Source organism: Pipistrellus hanaki, assembly GCF_964339955.1.
Source record: "Pipistrellus hanaki genome assembly, chromosome: 15".
NCBI classification, from domain to species: Eukaryota; Metazoa; Chordata; class Mammalia; order Chiroptera; family Vespertilionidae; genus Pipistrellus; species Pipistrellus hanaki.
The window spans coordinates 33,716,314-33,737,314 of NC_140517.1; positions in this window are offsets into that span (position 1 = coordinate 33,716,314).

A 21,001-nucleotide genomic window follows, 5' to 3' on the forward strand; every position below is an offset into this window, starting at 1 on the left:
ACCACTATAGTCTCTTTTAAGTAAACAATACAGTATTCATACAGTGTTTCATGTTATCTTAACTCGAATTAAGGATTTCCCGGATCTTAGCTACCTTTTCTACACTAAGAATTGACTTGGGCAATCTCTTTCAGCTGTTCTAAACCAGTTCTCATCTGTTTACAGTCATTTTCTCTGAATTATCAATGTTTTCATGTAGTTTCCTATATTCTTCCTTCTGGTCCAAGTATAAGCTTTGCCCACTTTATCAAACAACTTCCTACACACTGTTATAAACAGAGGCAGCTCAGGAACATTGTCTCTCCACTGTGTTACAGAGTGTATTCCTACATTTCAGTGAAGTGTAAGGCTTTCCAAAGCTGCCGAATGTGTTTCTTTCTCTATTTCAGTGGTATTCTGCCTTGTATAACACACATTTAACACTCTAGTCTCCTTTAAGTAAACAATACAGGGTTCATACAGTGTTTCATGTGATCTTAACTCGAATTAAGGATTTCCCGGATCTTAGCTACCTTTTCTACACTAAGAACTGTCTTGGAGAATGTCTTTGAGCTGTTCTAAACGAGTTCTCATCTGTTTACAGTCATTTTCTCTGAATTATCCATGTTTTCATGTAGTTTCCTATATTCTTCCTTCTGGTTCAAGTATAAGCTTTGCCCACTTTATCAAAGAACTTCCTAAACACTGTTATAAACAGAGGCAGCTCGGGAACATTGTCTCTCAACTGTGTTATAGAGTGTAGTACTACATTTCATTGAAGTCTAAGGCCTTCCAGAGCTGCCGAACGTGTTTCTTTCACTATTTCAATGGTATTCTGCCTTGTATAAGACACATTTACCACTCTAGTCTCTTTTAAGTAAACAATACAGGATTCATACAGTGTTTCATGTTATCTTAACTCGAATTAAGGATTTCCCGGATCTTAGCTACCTTTTCTACACTAAGAATTGACTTGGGCAATCTCTTTCAGCTGTTCTAAACCAGTTCTCATCTGTTTACAGTCATTTTCTCTGAATTATCAATGTTTTCATGTAGTTTCCTATATTCTTCCTTCTGGTCCAAGTATAAGCTTTGCCCACTTTATCAAACAACTTCCTACACACTGTTATAAACAGAGGCAGCTCAGGAACATTGTCTCTCCACTGTGTTACAGAGTGTATTCCTACATTTCAGTGAAGTGTAAGGCTTTCCAAAACTGCCGAATGTGTTTCTTTCTCTATTTCAATGGTATTCTGCCTTGTATAACACACATTTAACACTCTAGTCTCCTTTAAGTAAACAATACAGGGTTCATACAGTGTTTCATGTGATCTTAACTCGAATTAAGGATTTCCCGGATCTTAGCTACCTTTTCTACACTAAGAACTGTCTTGGAGAATGTCTTTGAGCTGTTCTAAACGAGTTCTCATCTGTTTACAGTCATTTTCTCTGAATTATCCATGTTTTCATGTAGTTTCCTATATTCTTCCTTCTGGTCCATGTATAAGCTTTGCCCACTTTATCAAACAACTTCCTACACACTGTTATGAACAGAGGCAGCTCAGGAACATTGTCTCTCAACTGAGTTAGAGTGTAGTACTACATTTCAGTGAAGTGTAAGGCTTTCCAAAGCTGCCGAATGTGTTTTTTTCTCTATTTCAATGGTATTCTGCCTTGTATAAAACACATTTAACACTCTAGTCTCCTTTAAGTGAACAATACGGGGTTCATACAGTGTTTCATGTGAACTTAACTCTAATTAAGGATTTCCCAGATATTAGCTACCTTTTCTACACTAAGAACCGACTTGGAGAATGTCTTTGAGCTGTTCTAAACGAGTTCTCATCTGTTTACAGTCATTTTCACTGAATTATCCATGTTTTCATGTAGTTTCCTATATTCTTCCTTCTGGTCCAAGTATAAGCTTTGCCCACTTTATCAAACAACTTCCTACACACTGTTATGAACAGAGGCAGCTCGGGAACACTGTTTCTCAACTGTGTTACAGAGTGTATTCCTACATTTCAGTGAAGTGTAAGGCTTTCCAAAGCTGCCGAATGTGTTTCTTTCTCTATTTCAATGGTATTCTGCCTTGTATAACACACATTTACCACTATAGTCTCTTTTAAGTAAACAATACAGTATTCATACAGTGTTTCATGTTATCTTAACTCGAATTAAGGATTTCCCGGATCTTAGCTACCTTTTCTACACTAAGAACTGACTTGGAGAATCTCTTTGAGCTGTTCTAAACCAGTTCTCATCTGTTTACAGTCATTTTCTCTGAATTATCCATGTTTTCATGTAGTTTTCTATATTCTTCCTTCTGGTCCAAGTATAAGCTTTGCCCACTTTATCAAACAACTTCCTACACACTGTTATAAACAGAGGCAGCTCGGGAACATTGTCTCTCAACTGTGTTACAAAGTGTATTTCAGTGAAGTGTAAGGCTTTCCAAAGCTGCCGAATGTGTTTCTTTCTCTATTTCAACGGTATTCTGCCTTGTATAACACACATTTAACACTCTAGTCTCCTTTAAGTAAACAATACAGGGTTCATACAGTGTTTCATGTGATCTTAACTCGAATTAAGGATTTCCCGGATCTTAGCTACCTTTTCTACACTAAGAACCGACTTGGAGAATGTCTTTGAGCTGTTCTAAACGAGTTCTCATGTGTTCACAGTCATTTTCACTGAATTATCCATGATTTCATGTAGTTTCCTATATTCTTCCTTCTGGTCCAAGTATAAGCTTTGCCCACTTTATCAAACAACTTCCTACACACTGTTATGAACAGAGGCAGCTCGGGAACATTGTTTCTCAACTGTGTTACAGAGTGTATTCCTACATTACAGTGAAGTGTAAGGCTTTCCAAAGCTGCCGAATGTGTTTCTTTCTCTATTTCAATGGTATTCTGCCTTGTATAACACACATTTACCACTATAGTCTCTTTTAAGTAAACAATACAGTATTCATACAGTGTTTCATGTTATCTTAACTCGAATTAAGGATTTCCCGGATCTTAGCTACCTTTTCTACACTAAGAATTGACTTGGGCAATCTCTTTCAGCTGTTCTAAACCAGTTCTCATCTGTTTACAGTCATTTTCTCTGAATTATCAATGTTTTCATGTAGTTTCCTATATTCTTCCTTCTGGTCCAAGTATAAGCTTTGCCCACTTTATCAAACAACTTCCTACACACTGTTATAAACAGAGGCAGCTCAGGAACATTGTCTCTCCACTGTGTTACAGAGTGTATTCCTACATTTCAGTGAAGTGTAAGGCTTTCCAAAGCTGCCGAATGTGTTTCTTTCTCTATTTCAGTGGTATTCTGCCTTGTATAACACACATTTAACACTCTAGTCTCCTTTAAGTAAACAATACAGGGTTCATACAGTGTTTCATGTGATCTTAACTCGAATTAAGGATTTCCCGGATCTTAGCTACCTTTTCTACACTAAGAACTGTCTTGGAGAATGTCTTTGAGCTGTTCTAAACGAGTTCTCATCTGTTTACAGTCATTTTCTCTGAATTATCCATGTTTTCATGTAGTTTCCTATATTCTTCCTTCTGGTTCAAGTATAAGCTTTGCCCACTTTATCAAAGAACTTCCTAAACACTGTTATAAACAGAGGCAGCTCGGGAACATTGTCTCTCAACTGTGTTATAGAGTGTAGTACTACATTTCATTGAAGTCTAAGGCCTTCCAGAGCTGCCGAACGTGTTTCTTTCACTATTTCAATGGTATTCTGCCTTGTATAAGACACATTTACCACTCTAGTCTCTTTTAAGTAAACAATACAGGATTCATACAGTGTTTCATGTGATCTTAACTCGAATTAAGGATTTCCCGGATCTTAGCTACCTTTAATACAGTAAGAATTGACTTGGGCAATCTCTTTCAGCTGTTCTAAATGAGTTCTCATCTGTTTACAGTCATTTTCTCTGAATTATCCATGTTTTCATGTAGTTTCTTATATTCTGCCTTCTGGTACAAGTATAATCTTTGCCCACTTTATCAAACAACTTCCTACACACTGTTATGAACTGAGGCAGCTCGGGAACATTGTTTCTCAACTGTGTTACAGAGTGTATTCCTACATTTCAGTGAAGTGTAAGGTTTTCCAAAGCTCCCGAATGTGTTTCTTTCTCTATTTCAATGGTATTCTGCCTTGTATAATACACATTTACCACTATAGTCTCTTTTAAGTAAACAATACAGTATTCATACAGTGTTTCATGTTATCTTAACTCGAATTAAGGATTTCCCGGATCTTAGCTACCTTTTCTACACTAAGAATTGACTTGGGCAATCTCTTTCAGCTGTTCTAAATGAGTTCTCATCTGTTTACAGTCATTTTCTGTGAATTATCCATGCTTTCATGTTGTTTCTTATATTCTGCCTTCTGGTACAAGTATAATCTTTGCCCACTTTATCAAACAACTTCCAACACACTGTTATGAACTGAGGCAGCTCGGGAACATTGTCTCTCAACTGTGTTATAGAGTGTAGTACTACATTTCATTGAAGTGTAAGGTCTTCCAAAGCTGCCGAACGTGTTTCTTTTACTATTTTAATGGTATTCTGCCTTGTATAAGACACATTTACCACTCTAGTCTCTTTTAAGTAAACAATACAGGATTCATACAGTGTTTCATGTGATCTTAACTCGAATTAAGGATTTCCCGGATCTTAGCTACCTTTTCTACACTAAGAACTGACTTGGAGAATGTCTTTGAGCTGTTCTAAACCAGTTCTCATCCGTTTACAGTCATTTTCTCTGAATTATCCATGTTTTCATGTAGTTTCCTATATTCTTCCTTCTGGTCCATGTATAAGCTTTGCCCACTTTATCAAACAACTTCCTACACACTGTTATGAACAGAGGCAGCTCAGGAACATTGTCTCTCAACTGAGTTACAGAGTGTAGTACTACATTTCAGTGAAGTGTAAGGCTTTCCAAAGCTGCCGAATGTGTTTTTTTCTCTATTTCAATGGTATTCTGCCTTGTATAAAACACATTTAACACTCTAGTCTCCTTTAAGTGAACAATACGGGGTTCATACAGTGTTTCATGTGATCTTAACTCTAATTAAGGATTTCCCAGATCTTAGGTACCTTTTCTACACTAAGAACCGACTTGGAGAATGTCTTTGAGCTGTTCTAAACGAGTTCTCATCTGTTTACAGTCATTTTCACTGAATTATCCATGTTTTCATGTAGTTTCCTATATTCTTCCTTCTGGTCCAAGTATAAGCTTTGCCCACTTTATCAAACAACTTCCTACACACTGTTATGAACAGAGGCAGCTCGGGAACATTGTTTCTCAACTGTGTTACAGAGTGTATTCCTACATTTCAGTGAAGTGTAAGGCTTTCCAAAGCTGCCGAATGTGTTTCTTTCTCTATTTCAATGGTATTCTGCCTTGTATAACACACATTTACCACTATAGTCTCTTTTAAGTAAACAATACAGTATTCATACAGTGTTTCATGTTATCTTAACTCGAATTAAGGATTTCCCGGATCTTAGCTACCTTTTCTACACTAAGAACTGACTTGGAGAATGTCTTTGAGCTGTTCTAAACCAGTTCTCATCTGTTTACAGTCATTTTCTCTGAATTATCCATGTTTTCATGTAGTTTTCTATATTCTTCCTTCTGGTCCAAGTATAAGCTTTGCCCACTTTATCAAACAACTTCCTACACACTGTTATAAACAGAGGCAGCTCGGGAACATTGTCTCTCAACTGTGTTACAAAGTGTATTTCAGTGAAGTGTAAGGCTTTCCAAAGCTGCCGAATGTGTTTCTTTCTCTATTTCAACGGTATTCTGCCTTGTATAACACACATTTAACATTCTAGTCTCCTTTAAGTAAACAATACAGGGTTCATACAGTGTTTCATGTGATCTTAACTCGAATTAAGGATTTCCCGGATCTTAGCTACCTTTTCTACACTAAGAACCGACTTGGAGAATGTCTTTGAGCTGTTCTAAACGAGTTCTCATGTGTTCACAGTCATTTTCACTGAATTATCCATGATTTCATGTAGTTTCCTATATTCTTCCTTCTGGTCCAAGTATAAGCTTTGCCCACTTTATCAAACAACTTCCTACACACTGTTATGAACAGAGGCAGCTCGGGAACATTGTTTCTCAACTGTGTTACAGAGTGTATTCCTACATTACAGTGAAGTGTAAGGCTTTCCAAAGCTGCCGAATGTGTTTCTTTCTCTATTTCAATGGTATTCTGCCTTGTATAACACACATTTACCACTATAGTCTCTTTTAAGTAAACAATACAGTATTCATACAGTGTTTCATGTTATCTTAACTCGAATTAAGGATTTCCCGGATCTTAGCTACCTTTTCTACACTAAGAATTGACTTGGGCAATCTCTTTCAGCTGTTCTAAACCAGTTCTCATCTGTTTACAGTCATTTTCTCTGAATTATCAATGTTTTCATGTAGTTTCCTATATTCTTCCTTCTGGTCCAAGTATAAGCTTTGCCCACTTTATCAAACAACTTCCTACACACTGTTATAAACAGAGGCAGCTCAGGAACATTGTCTCTCCACTGTGTTACAGAGTGTATTCCTACATTTCAGTGAAGTGTAAGGCTTTCCAAAACTGCCGAATGTGTTTCTTTCTCTATTTCAATGGTATTCTGCCTTGTATAACACACATTTAACACTCTAGTCTCCTTTAAGTAAACAATACAGGGTTCATACAGTGTTTCATGTGATCTTAACTCGAATTAAGGATTTCCCGGATCTTAGCTACCTTTTCTACACTAAGAACTGTCTTGGAGAATGTCTTTGAGCTGTTCTAAACGAGTTCTCATCTGTTTACAGTCATTTTCTCTGAATTATCCATGTTTTCATGTAGTTTCCTATATTCTTCCTTCTGGTTCAAGTATAAGCTTTGCCCACTTTATCAAAGAACTTCCTAAACACTGTTATAAACAGAGGCAGATCGGGAACATTGTCTCTCAACTGTGTTATAGAGTGTAGTACTACATTTCATTGAAGTCTAAGGCCTTCCAGAGCTGCCGAACGTGTTTCTTTCACTATTTCAATGGTATTCTGCCTTGTATAAGACACATTTACCACTCTAGTCTCTTTTAAGTAAACAATACAGTATTCATACAGTGTTTCATGTTATCTTAACTCGAATTTAGGATTTCCCGGATCTTAGCTACCTTTTCTACACTAAGAACTGTCTTGGAGAATGTCTTTGAGCTGTTCTAAACGAGTTCTCATCTGTTTACAGTCATTTTCTCTGAATTATCCATGTTTTCATGTAGTTTCCTATATTCTTCCTTCTGGTCCATGTATAAGCTTTGCCCACTTTATCAAACAACTTCCTACACACTGTTATGAACAGAGGCAGCTCAGGAACATTGTCTCTCAACTGAGTTACAGAGTGTAGTACTACATTTCAGTGAAGTGTAAGGCTTTCCAAAGCTGCCGAATGTGTTTTTTTCTCTATTTCAATGGTATTCTGCCTTGTATAAAACACATTTAACACTCTAGTCTCCTTTAAGTGAACAATACGGGGTTCATACAGTGTTTCATGTGAACTTAACTCTAATTAAGGATTTCCCAGATATTAGCTACCTTTTCTACACTAAGAACCGACTTGGAGAATGTCTTTGAGCTGTTCTAAACGAGTTCTCATCTGTTTACAGTCATTTTCACTGAATTATCCATGTTTTCATGTAGTTTCCTATATTCTTCCTTCTGGTCCAAGTATAAGCTTTGCCCACTTTATCAAACAACTTCCTACACACTGTTATGAACAGAGGCAGCTCGGGAACACTGTTTCTCAACTGTGTTACAGAGTGTATTCCTACATTTCAGTGAAGTGTAAGGCTTTCCAAAGCTGCCGAATGTGTTTCTTTCTCTATTTCAATGGTATTCTGCCTTGTATAACACACATTTACCACTATAGTCTCTTTTAAGTAAACAATACAGTATTCATACAGTGTTTCATGTTATCTTAACTCGAATTAAGGATTTCCCGGATCTTAGCTACCTTTTCTACACTAAGAACTGACTTGGAGAATGTCTTTGAGCTGTTCTAAACCAGTTCTCATCTGTTTACAGTCATTTTCTCTGAATTATCCATGTTTTCATGTAGTTTTCTATATTCTTCCTTCTGGTCCAAGTATAAGCTTTGCCCACTTTATCAAACAACTTCCTACACACTGTTATAAACAGAGGCAGCTCGGGAACATTGTCTCTCAACTGTGTTACAAAGTGTATTTCAGTGAAGTGTAAGGCTTTCCAAAGCTGCCGAATGTGTTTCTTTCTCTATTTCAACGGTATTCTGCCTTGTATAACACACATTTAACACTCTAGTCTCCTTTAAGTAAACAATACAGGGTTCATACAGTGTTTCATGTGATCTTAACTCGAATTAAGGATTTCCCGGATCTTAGCTACCTTTTCTACACTAAGAACCGACTTGGAGAATGTCTTTGAGCTGTTCTAAACGAGTTCTCATGTGTTCACAGTCATTTTCACTGAATTATCCATGATTTCATGTAGTTTCCTATATTCTTCCTTCTGGTCCAAGTATAAGCTTTGCCCACTTTATCAAACAACTTCCTACACACTGTTATGAACAGAGGCAGCTCGGGAACATTGTTTCTCAACTGTGTTACAGAGTGTATTCCTACATTACAGTGAAGTGTAAGGCTTTCCAAAGCTGCCGAATGTGTTTCTTTCTCTATTTCAATGGTATTCTGCCTTGTATAACACACATTTACCACTATAGTCTCTTTTAAGTAAACAATACAGTATTCATACAGTGTTTCATGTTATCTTAACTCGAATTAAGGATTTCCCGGATCTTAGCTACCTTTTCTACACTAAGAATTGACTTGGGCAATCTCTTTCAGCTGTTCTAAACCAGTTCTCATCTGTTTACAGTCATTTTCTCTGAATTATCAATGTTTTCATGTAGTTTCCTATATTCTTCCTTCTGGTCCAAGTATAAGCTTTGCCCACTTTATCAAACAACTTCCTACACACTGTTATAAACAGAGGCAGCTCAGGAACATTGTCTCTCCACTGTGTTACAGAGTGTATTCCTACATTTCAGTGAAGTGTAAGGCTTTCCAAAACTGCCGAATGTGTTTCTTTCTCTATTTCAATGGTATTCTGCCTTGTATAACACACATTTAACACTCTAGTCTCCTTTAAGTAAACAATACAGGGTTCATACAGTGTTTCATGTGATCTTAACTCGAATTAAGGATTTCCCGGATCTTAGCTACCTTTTCTACACTAAGAACTGTCTTGGAGAATGTCTTTGAGCTGTTCTAAACGAGTTCTCATCTGTTTACAGTCATTTTCTCTGAATTATCCATGTTTTCATGTAGTTTCCTATATTCTTCCTTCTGGTCCATGTATAAGCTTTGCCCACTTTATCAAACAACTTCCTACACACTGTTATGAACAGAGGCAGCTCAGGAACATTGTCTCTCAACTGAGTTACAGAGTGTAGTACTACATTTCAGTGAAGTGTAAGGCTTTCCAAAGCTGCCGAATGTGTTTTTTTCTCTATTTCAATGGTATTCTGCCTTGTATAAAACACATTTAACACTCTAGTCTCCTTTAAGTGAACAATACGGGGTTCATACAGTGTTTCATGTGAACTTAACTCTAATTAAGGATTTCCCAGATATTAGCTACCTTTTCTACACTAAGAACCGACTTGGAGAATGTCTTTGAGCTGTTCTAAACGAGTTCTCATCTGTTTACAGTCATTTTCACTGAATTATCCATGTTTTCATGTAGTTTCCTATATTCTTCCTTCTGGTCCAAGTATAAGCTTTGCCCACTTTATCAAACAACTTCCTACACACTGTTATGAACAGAGGCAGCTCGGGAACACTGTTTCTCAACTGTGTTACAGAGTGTATTCCTACATTTCAGTGAAGTGTAAGGCTTTCCAAAGCTGCCGAATGTGTTTCTTTCTCTATTTCAATGGTATTCTGCCTTGTATAACACACATTTACCACTATAGTCTCTTTTAAGTAAACAATACAGTATTCATACAGTGTTTCATGTTATCTTAACTCGAATTAAGGATTTCCCGGATCTTAGCTACCTTTTCTACACTAAGAACTGACTTGGAGAATCTCTTTGAGCTGTTCTAAACCAGTTCTCATCTGTTTACAGTCATTTTCTCTGAATTATCCATGTTTTCATGTAGTTTTCTATATTCTTCCTTCTGGTCCAAGTATAAGCTTTGCCCACTTTATCAAACAACTTCCTACACACTGTTATAAACAGAGGCAGCTCGGGAACATTGTCTCTCAACTGTGTTACAAAGTGTATTTCAGTGAAGTGTAAGGCTTTCCAAAGCTGCCGAATGTGTTTCTTTCTCTATTTCAACGGTATTCTGCCTTGTATAACACACATTTAACACTCTAGTCTCCTTTAAGTAAACAATACAGGGTTCATACAGTGTTTCATGTGATCTTAACTCGAATTAAGGATTTCCCGGATCTTAGCTACCTTTTCTACACTAAGAACCGACTTGGAGAATGTCTTTGAGCTGTTCTAAACGAGTTCTCATGTGTTCACAGTCATTTTCACTGAATTATCCATGATTTCATGTAGTTTCCTATATTCTTCCTTCTGGTCCAAGTATAAGCTTTGCCCACTTTATCAAACAACTTCCTACACACTGTTATGAACAGAGGCAGCTCGGGAACATTGTTTCTCAACTGTGTTACAGAGTGTATTCCTACATTACAGTGAAGTGTAAGGCTTTCCAAAGCTGCCGAATGTGTTTCTTTCTCTATTTCAATGGTATTCTGCCTTGTATAACACACATTTACCACTATAGTCTCTTTTAAGTAAACAATACAGTATTCATACAGTGTTTCATGTTATCTTAACTCGAATTAAGGATTTCCCGGATCTTAGCTACCTTTTCTACACTAAGAATTGACTTGGGCAATCTCTTTCAGCTGTTCTAAACCAGTTCTCATCTGTTTACAGTCATTTTCTCTGAATTATCAATGTTTTCATGTAGTTTCCTATATTCTTCCTTCTGGTCCAAGTATAAGCTTTGCCCACTTTATCAAACAACTTCCTACACACTGTTATAAACAGAGGCAGCTCAGGAACATTGTCTCTCCACTGTGTTACAGAGTGTATTCCTACATTTCAGTGAAGTGTAAGGCTTTCCAAAGCTGCCGAATGTGTTTCTTTCTCTATTTCAGTGGTATTCTGCCTTGTATAACACACATTTAACACTCTAGTCTCCTTTAAGTAAACAATACAGGGTTCATACAGTGTTTCATGTGATCTTAACTCGAATTAAGGATTTCCCGGATCTTAGCTACCTTTTCTACACTAAGAACTGTCTTGGAGAATGTCTTTGAGCTGTTCTAAACGAGTTCTCATCTGTTTACAGTCATTTTCTCTGAATTATCCATGTTTTCATGTAGTTTCCTATATTCTTCCTTCTGGTTCAAGTATAAGCTTTGCCCACTTTATCAAAGAACTTCCTAAACACTGTTATAAACAGAGGCAGCTCGGGAACATTGTCTCTCAACTGTGTTATAGAGTGTAGTACTACATTTCATTGAAGTCTAAGGCCTTCCAGAGCTGCCGAACGTGTTTCTTTCACTATTTCAATGGTATTCTGCCTTGTATAAGACACATTTACCACTCTAGTCTCTTTTAAGTAAACAATACAGGATTCATACAGTGTTTCATGTGATCTTAACTCGAATTAAGGATTTCCCGGATCTTAGCTACCTTTAATACAGTAAGAATTGACTTGGGCAATCTCTTTCAGCTGTTCTAAATGAGTTCTCATCTGTTTACAGTCATTTTCTCTGAATTATCCATGTTTTCATGTAGTTTCTTATATTCTGCCTTCTGGTACAAGTATAATCTTTGCCCACTTTATCAAACAACTTCCTACACACTGTTATGAACTGAGGCAGCTCGGGAACATTGTTTCTCAACTGTGTTACAGAGTGTATTCCTACATTTCAGTGAAGTGTAAGGTTTTCCAAAGCTCCCGAATGTGTTTCTTTCTCTATTTCAATGGTATTCTGCCTTGTATAATACACATTTACCACTATAGTCTCTTTTAAGTAAACAATACAGTATTCATACAGTGTTTCATGTTATCTTAACTCGAATTAAGGATTTCCCGGATCTTAGCTACCTTTTCTACACTAAGAATTGACTTGGGCAATCTCTTTCAGCTGTTCTAAATGAGTTCTCATCTGTTTACAGTCATTTTCTGTGAATTATCCATGCTTTCATGTTGTTTCTTATATTCTGCCTTCTGGTACAAGTATAATCTTTGCCCACTTTATCAAACAACTTCCAACACACTGTTATGAACTGAGGCAGCTCGGGAACATTGTCTCTCAACTGTGTTATAGAGTGTAGTACTACATTTCATTGAAGTGTAAGGTCTTCCAAAGCTGCCGAACGTGTTTCTTTTACTATTTTAATGGTATTCTGCCTTGTATAAGACACATTTACCACTCTAGTCTCTTTTAAGTAAACAATACAGGATTCATACAGTGTTTCATGTGATCTTAACTCGAATTAAGGATTTCCCGGATCTTAGCTACCTTTTCTACACTAAGAACTGACTTGGAGAATGTCTTTGAGCTGTTCTAAACCAGTTCTCATCCGTTTACAGTCATTTTCTCTGAATTATCCATGTTTTCATGTAGTTTCCTATATTCTTCCTTCTGGTCCATGTATAAGCTTTGCCCACTTTATCAAACAACTTCCTACACACTGTTATGAACAGAGGCAGCTCAGGAACATTGTCTCTCAACTGAGTTACAGAGTGTAGTACTACATTTCAGTGAAGTGTAAGGCTTTCCAAAGCTGCCGAATGTGTTTTTTTCTCTATTTCAATGGTATTCTGCCTTGTATAAAACACATTTAACACTCTAGTCTCCTTTAAGTGAACAATACGGGGTTCATACAGTGTTTCATGTGATCTTAACTCTAATTAAGGATTTCCCAGATCTTAGGTACCTTTTCTACACTAAGAACCGACTTGGAGAATGTCTTTGAGCTGTTCTAAACGAGTTCTCATCTGTTTACAGTCATTTTCACTGAATTATCCATGTTTTCATGTAGTTTCCTATATTCTTCCTTCTGGTCCAAGTATAAGCTTTGCCCACTTTATCAAACAACTTCCTACACACTGTTATGAACAGAGGCAGCTCGGGAACATTGTTTCTCAACTGTGTTACAGAGTGTATTCCTACATTTCAGTGAAGTGTAAGGCTTTCCAAAGCTGCCGAATGTGTTTCTTTCTCTATTTCAATGGTATTCTGCCTTGTATAACACACATTTACCACTATAGTCTCTTTTAAGTAAACAATACAGTATTCATACAGTGTTTCATGTTATCTTAACTCGAATTAAGGATTTCCCGGATCTTAGCTACCTTTTCTACACTAAGAACTGACTTGGAGAATGTCTTTGAGCTGTTCTAAACCAGTTCTCATCTGTTTACAGTCATTTTCTCTGAATTATCCATGTTTTCATGTAGTTTTCTATATTCTTCCTTCTGGTCCAAGTATAAGCTTTGCCCACTTTATCAAACAACTTCCTACACACTGTTATAAACAGAGGCAGCTCGGGAACATTGTCTCTCAACTGTGTTACAAAGTGTATTTCAGTGAAGTGTAAGGCTTTCCAAAGCTGCCGAATGTGTTTCTTTCTCTATTTCAACGGTATTCTGCCTTGTATAACACACATTTAACACTCTAGTCTCCTTTAAGTAAACAATACAGGGTTCATACAGTGTTTCATGTGATCTTAACTCGAATTAAGGATTTCCCGGATCTTAGCTACCTTTTCTACACTAAGAACCGACTTGGAGAATGTCTTTGAGCTGTTCTAAACGAGTTCTCATGTGTTCACAGTCATTTTCACTGAATTATCCATGATTTCATGTAGTTTCCTATATTCTTCCTTCTGGTCCAAGTATAAGCTTTGCCCACTTTATCAAACAACTTCCTACACACTGTTATGAACAGAGGCAGCTCGGGAACATTGTTTCTCAACTGTGTTACAGAGTGTATTCCTACATTACAGTGAAGTGTAAGGCTTTCCAAAGCTGCCGAATGTGTTTCTTTCTCTATTTCAATGGTATTCTGCCTTGTATAACACACATTTACCACTATAGTCTCTTTTAAGTAAACAATACAGTATTCATACAGTGTTTCATGTTATCTTAACTCGAATTAAGGATTTCCCGGATCTTAGCTACCTTTTCTACACTAAGAATTGACTTGGGCAATCTCTTTCAGCTGTTCTAAACCAGTTCTCATCTGTTTACAGTCATTTTCTCTGAATTATCAATGTTTTCATGTAGTTTCCTATATTCTTCCTTCTGGTCCAAGTATAAGCTTTGCCCACTTTATCAAACAACTTCCTACACACTGTTATAAACAGAGGCAGCTCAGGAACATTGTCTCTCCACTGTGTTACAGAGTGTATTCCTACATTTCAGTGAAGTGTAAGGCTTTCCAAAACTGCCGAATGTGTTTCTTTCTCTATTTCAATGGTATTCTGCCTTGTATAACACACATTTAACACTCTAGTCTCCTTTAAGTAAACAATACAGGGTTCATACAGTGTTTCATGTGATCTTAACTCGAATTAAGGATTTCCCGGATCTTAGCTACCTTTTCTACACTAAGAACTGTCTTGGAGAATGTCTTTGAGCTGTTCTAAACGAGTTCTCATCTGTTTACAGTCATTTTCTCTGAATTATCCATGTTTTCATGTAGTTTCCTATATTCTTCCTTCTGGTTCAAGTATAAGCTTTGCCCACTTTATCAAAGAACTTCCTAAACACTGTTATAAACAGAGGCAGATCGGGAACATTGTCTCTCAACTGTGTTATAGAGTGTAGTACTACATTTCATTGAAGTCTAAGGCCTTCCAGAGCTGCCGAACGTGTTTCTTTCACTATTTCAATGGTATTCTGCCTTGTATAAGACACATTTACCACTCTAGTCTCTTTTAAGTAAACAATACAGTATTCATACAGTGTTTCATGTTATCTTAACTCGAATTTAGGATTTCCCGGATCTTAGCTACCTTTTCTACACTAAGAACTGTCTTGGAGAATGTCTTTGAGCTGTTCTAAACGAGTTCTCATCTGTTTACAGTCATTTTCTCTGAATTATCCATGTTTTCATGTAGTTTCCTATATTCTTCCTTCTGGTCCATGTATAAGCTTTGCCCACTTTATCAAACAACTTCCTACACACTGTTATGAACAGAGGCAGCTCAGGAACATTGTCTCTCAACTGAGTTACAGAGTGTAGTACTACATTTCAGTGAAGTGTAAGGCTTTCCAAAGCTGCCGAATGTGTTTTTTTCTCTATTTCAATGGTATTCTGCCTTGTATAAAACACATTTAACACTCTAGTCTCCTTTAAGTGAACAATACGGGGTTCATACAGTGTTTCATGTGAACTTAACTCTAATTAAGGATTTCCCAGATATTAGCTACCTTTTCTACACTAAGAACCGACTTGGAGAATGTCTTTGAGCTGTTCTAAACGAGTTCTCATCTGTTTACAGTCATTTTCACTGAATTATCCATGTTTTCATGTAGTTTCCTATATTCTTCCTTCTGGTCCAAGTATAAGCTTTGCCCACTTTATCAAACAACTTCCTACACACTGTTATGAACAGAGGCAGCTCGGGAACACTGTTTCTCAACTGTGTTACAGAGTGTATTCCTACATTTCAGTGAAGTGTAAGGCTTTCCAAAGCTGCCGAATGTGTTTCTTTCTCTATTTCAATGGTATTCTGCCTTGTATAACACACATTTACCACTATAGTCTCTTTTAAGTAAACAATACAGTATTCATACAGTGTTTCATGTTATCTTAACTCGAATTAAGGATTTCCCGGATCTTAGCTACCTTTTCTACACTAAGAACTGACTTGGAGAATCTCTTTGAGCTGTTCTAAACCAGTTCTCATCTGTTTACAGTCATTTTCTCTGAATTATCCATGTTTTCATGTAGTTTTCTATATTCTTCCTTCTGGTCCAAGTATAAGCTTTGCCCACTTTATCAAACAACTTCCTACACACTGTTATAAACAGAGGCAGCTCGGGAACATTGTCTCTCAACTGTGTTACAAAGTGTATTTCAGTGAAGTGTAAGGCTTTCCAAAGCTGCCGAATGTGTTTCTTTCTCTATTTCAACGGTATTCTGCCTTGTATAACACACATTTAACACTCTAGTCTCCTTTAAGTAAACAATACAGGGTTCATACAGTGTTTCATGTGATCTTAACTCGAATTAAGGATTTCCCGGATCTTAGCTACCTTTTCTACACTAAGAACCGACTTGGAGAATGTCTTTGAGCTGTTCTAAACGAGTTCTCATGTGTTCACAGTCATTTTCACTGAATTATCCATGATTTCATGTAGTTTCCTATATTCTTCCTTCTGGTCCAAGTATAAGCTTTGCCCACTTTATCAAACAACTTCCTACACACTGTTATGAACAGAGGCAGCTCGGGAACATTGTTTCTCAACTGTGTTACAGAGTGTATTCCTACATTACAGTGAAGTGTAAGGCTTTCCAAAGCTGCCGAATGTGTTTCTTTCTCTATTTCAATGGTATTCTGCCTTGTATAACACACATTTACCACTATAGTCTCTTTTAAGTAAACAATACAGTATTCATACAGTGTTTCATGTTATCTTAACTCGAATTAAGGATTTCCCGGATCTTAGCTACCTTTTCTACACTAAGAATTGACTTGGGCAATCTCTTTCAGCTGTTCTAAACCAGTTCTCATCTGTTTACAGTCATTTTCTCTGAATTATCAATGTTTTCATGTAGTTTCCTATATTCTTCCTTCTGGTCCAAGTATAAGCTTTGCCCACTTTATCAAACAACTTCCTACACACTGTTATAAACAGAGGCAGCTCAGGAACATTGTCTCTCCACTGTGTTACAGAGTGTATTCCTACATTTCAGTGAAGTGTAAGGCTTTCCAAAACTGCCGAATGTGTTTCTTTCTCTATTTCAATGGTATTCTGCCTTGTATAACACACATTTAACACTCTAGTCTCCTTTAAGTAAACAATACAGGGTTCATACAGTGTTTCATGTGATCTTAACTCGAATTAAGGATTTCCCGGATCTTAGCTAGCTTTTCTACACTAAGAACTGTCTTGGAGAATGTCTTTGAGCTGTTCTAAACGAGTTCTCATCTGTTTACAGTCATTTTCTCTGAATTATCCATGTTTTCATGTAGTTTCCTATATTCTTCCTTCTGGTTCAAGTATAAGCTTTGCCCACTTTATCAAAGAACTTCCTAAACACTGTTATAAACAGAGGCAGATCGGGAACATTGTCTCTCAACTGTGTTATAGAGTGTAGTACTACATTTCATTGAAGTCTAAGGCCTTCCAGAGCTGCCGAACGTGTTTCTTTCACTATTTCAATGGTATTCTGCCTTGTATAAGACACATTTACCACTCTAGTCTCTTTTAAGTAAACAATACAGTATTCATACAGTGTTTCATGTTATCTTAACTCGAATTTAGGATTTCCCGGATCTTAGCTACCTTTTCTACACTAAGAACTGTCTTGGAGAATGTCTTTGAGCTGTTCTAAACGAGTTCTCATCTGTTTACAGTCATTTTCTCTGAATTATCCATGTTTTCATGTAGTTTCCTATATTCTTCCTTCTGGTCCATGTATAAGCTTTGCCCACTTTATCAAACAACTTCCTACACACTGTTATGAACAGAGGCAGCTCAGGAACATTGTCTCTCAACTGAGTTACAGAGTGTAGTACTACATTTCAGTGAAGTGTAAGGCTTTCCAAAGCTGCCGAATGTGTTTTTTTCTCTATTTCAATGGTATTCTGCCTTGTATAAAACACATTTAACACTCTAGTCTCCTTTAAGTGAACAATACGGGGTTCATACAGTGTTTCATGTGAACTTAACTCTAATTAAGGATTTCCCAGATATTAGCTACCTTTTCTACACTAAGAACCGACTTGGAGAATGTCTTTGAGCTGTTCTAAACGAGTTCTCATCTGTTTACAGTCATTTTCACTGAATTATCCATGTTTTCATGTAGTTTCCTATATTCTTCCTTCTGGTCCAAGTATAAGCTTTGCCCACTTTATCAAACAACTTCCTACACACTGTTATGAACAGAGGCAGCTCGGGAACACTGTTTCTCAACTGTGTTACAGAGTGTATTCCTACATTTCAGTGAAGTGTAAGGCTTTCCAAAGCTGCCGAATGTGTTTCTTTCTCTATTTCAATGGTATTCTGCCTTGTATAACACACATTTACCACTATAGTCTCTTTTAAGTAAACAATACAGTATTCATACAGTGTTTCATGTTATCTTAACTCGAATTAAGGATTTCCCGGATCTTAGCTACCTTTTCTACACTAAGAACTGACTTGGAGAATCTCTTTGAGCTGTTCTAAACCAGTTCTCATCTGTTTACAGTCATTTTCTCTGAATTATCCATGTTTTCATGTAGTTTTCTATATTCTTCCTTCTGGTCCAAGTATAAGCTTTGCCCACTTTATCAAACAACTTCCTACACACTGTTATAAACAGAGGCAGCTCGGGAACATTGTCTCTCAACTGTGTTACAAAGTGTATTTCAGTGAAGTGTAAGGCTTTCCAAAGCTGCCGAATGTGTTTCTTTCTCTATTTCAACGGTATTCTGCCTTGTATAACACACATTTAACACTCTAGTCTCCTTTAAGTAAACAATACAGGGTTCATACAGTGTTTCATGTGATCTTAACTCGAATTAAGGATTTCCCGGATCTTAGCTACCTTTTCTACACTAAGAACCGACTTGGAGAATGTCTTTGAGCTGTTCTAAACGAGTTCTCATGTGTTCACAGTCATTTTCACTGAATTATCCATGATTTCATGTAGTTTCCTATATTCTTCCTTCTGGTCCAAGTATAAGCTTTGCCCACTTTATCAAACAACTTCCTACACACTGTTATGAACAGAGGCAGCTCGGGAACATTGTTTCTCAACTGTGTTACAGAGTGTATTCCTACATTACAGTGAAGTGTAAGGCTTTCCAAAGCTGCCGAATGTGTTTCTTTCTCTATTTCAATGGTATTCTGCCTTGTATAACACACATTTACCACTATAGTCTCTTTTAAGTAAACAATACAGTATTCATACAGTGTTTCATGTTATCTTAACTCGAATTAAGGATTTCCCGGATCTTAGCTACCTTTTCTACACTAAGAATTGACTTGGGCAATCTCTTTCAGCTGTTCTAAACCAGTTCTCATCTGTTTACAGTCATTTTCTCTGAATTATCAATGTTTTCATGTAGTTTCCTATATTCTTCCTTCTGGTCCAAGTATAAGCTTTGCCCACTTTATCAAACAACTTCCTACACACTGTTATAAACAGAGGCAGCTCAGGAACATTGTCTCTCCACTGTGTTACAGAGTGTATTCCTACATTTCAGTGAAGTGTAAGGCTTTCCAAAACTGCCGAATGTGTTTCTTTCTCTATTTCAATGGTATTCTGCCTTGTATAACACACATTTAACACTCTAGTCTCCTTTAAGTAAACAATACAGGGTTCATACAGTGTTTCATGTGATCTTAACTCGAATTAAGGATTTCCCGGATCTTAGCTACCTTTTCTACACTAAGAACTGTCTTGGAGAATGTCTTTGAGCTGTTCTAAACGAGTTCTCATCTGTTTACAGTCATTTTCTCTGAATTATCCATGTTTTCATGTAGTTTCCTATATTCTTCCTTCTGGTTCAAGTATAAGCTTTGCCCACTTTATCAAAGAACTTCCTAAACACTGTTATAAACAGAGGCAGCTCGGGAACATTGTCTCTCAACTGTGTTATAGAGTGTAGTACTACATTTCATTGAAGTCTAAGGCCTTCCAGAGCTGCCGAACGTGTTTCTTTCACTATTTCAATGGTATTCTGCCTTGTATAAGACACATTTACCACTCTAGTGTCTTTTAAGTAAACAATACAGTATTCATACAGTGTTTCATGTTATCTTAACTCGAATTTAGGATTTCCCGGATCTTAGCTACCTTTTCTACACTAAGAACTGACTTGGAGAATGTCTTTGAGCTGTTCTAAACCAGTTCTCATCTGTTTACAGTCATTTTCTCTGAATTATCCATGTTTTCATGTAGTTTTCTATATTCTTCCTTCTGGTCCAAGTATAAGCTTTGCCCACTTTATCAAACAACTTCCTACACACTGTTATAAACAGAGGCAGCTCAGGAACATTGTCTCTCCACTGTGTTACAGAGTGTATTCCTACATTTCAGTGAAGTGTAAGGCTTTCCAAAGCTGCCGAATGTGTTTCTTTCTCTATTTCAATGGTATTCTGCCTTGTATAACACACATTTAACACTCTAGTCTCCTTTAAGTAAACAATACAGGGTTCATACAGTGTTTCATGTGATCTTAACTCGAATTAAGGATTTCCCGGATCTTAGCTACCTTTTCTACACTAAGAACTGTCTTGGAGAATGTCTTTGAGCTGTTCTAAACGAGTTCTCATCTGTTTACAGTCATTTTCTCTGAATTATCCATGTTTTCATGTAGTTTCCTATATTCTTCCTTCTGGTTCAAGTATAAGCTTTGCCCACTTTATCAAAGAACTTCCTAAACACTGTTATAAACAGAGGCAGCTCGGGAACATTGTCTCTCAACTGTGTTATAGAGTGTAGTACTACATTTCATTGAAGTCTAAGGCCTTCCAGAGCTGCCGAACGTGTTTCTTTCACTATTTCAATGGTATTCTGCCTTGTATAAGACACATTTACCACTCTAGTCTCTTTTAAGTAAACAATACAGGATTCATACAGTGTTTCATGTGATCTTAACTCGAATTAAGGATTTCCCGGATCTTAGCTACCTTTAATACACTAAGAATTGACTTGGGCAATCTCTTTCAGCTGTTCTAAATGAGTTCTCATCTGT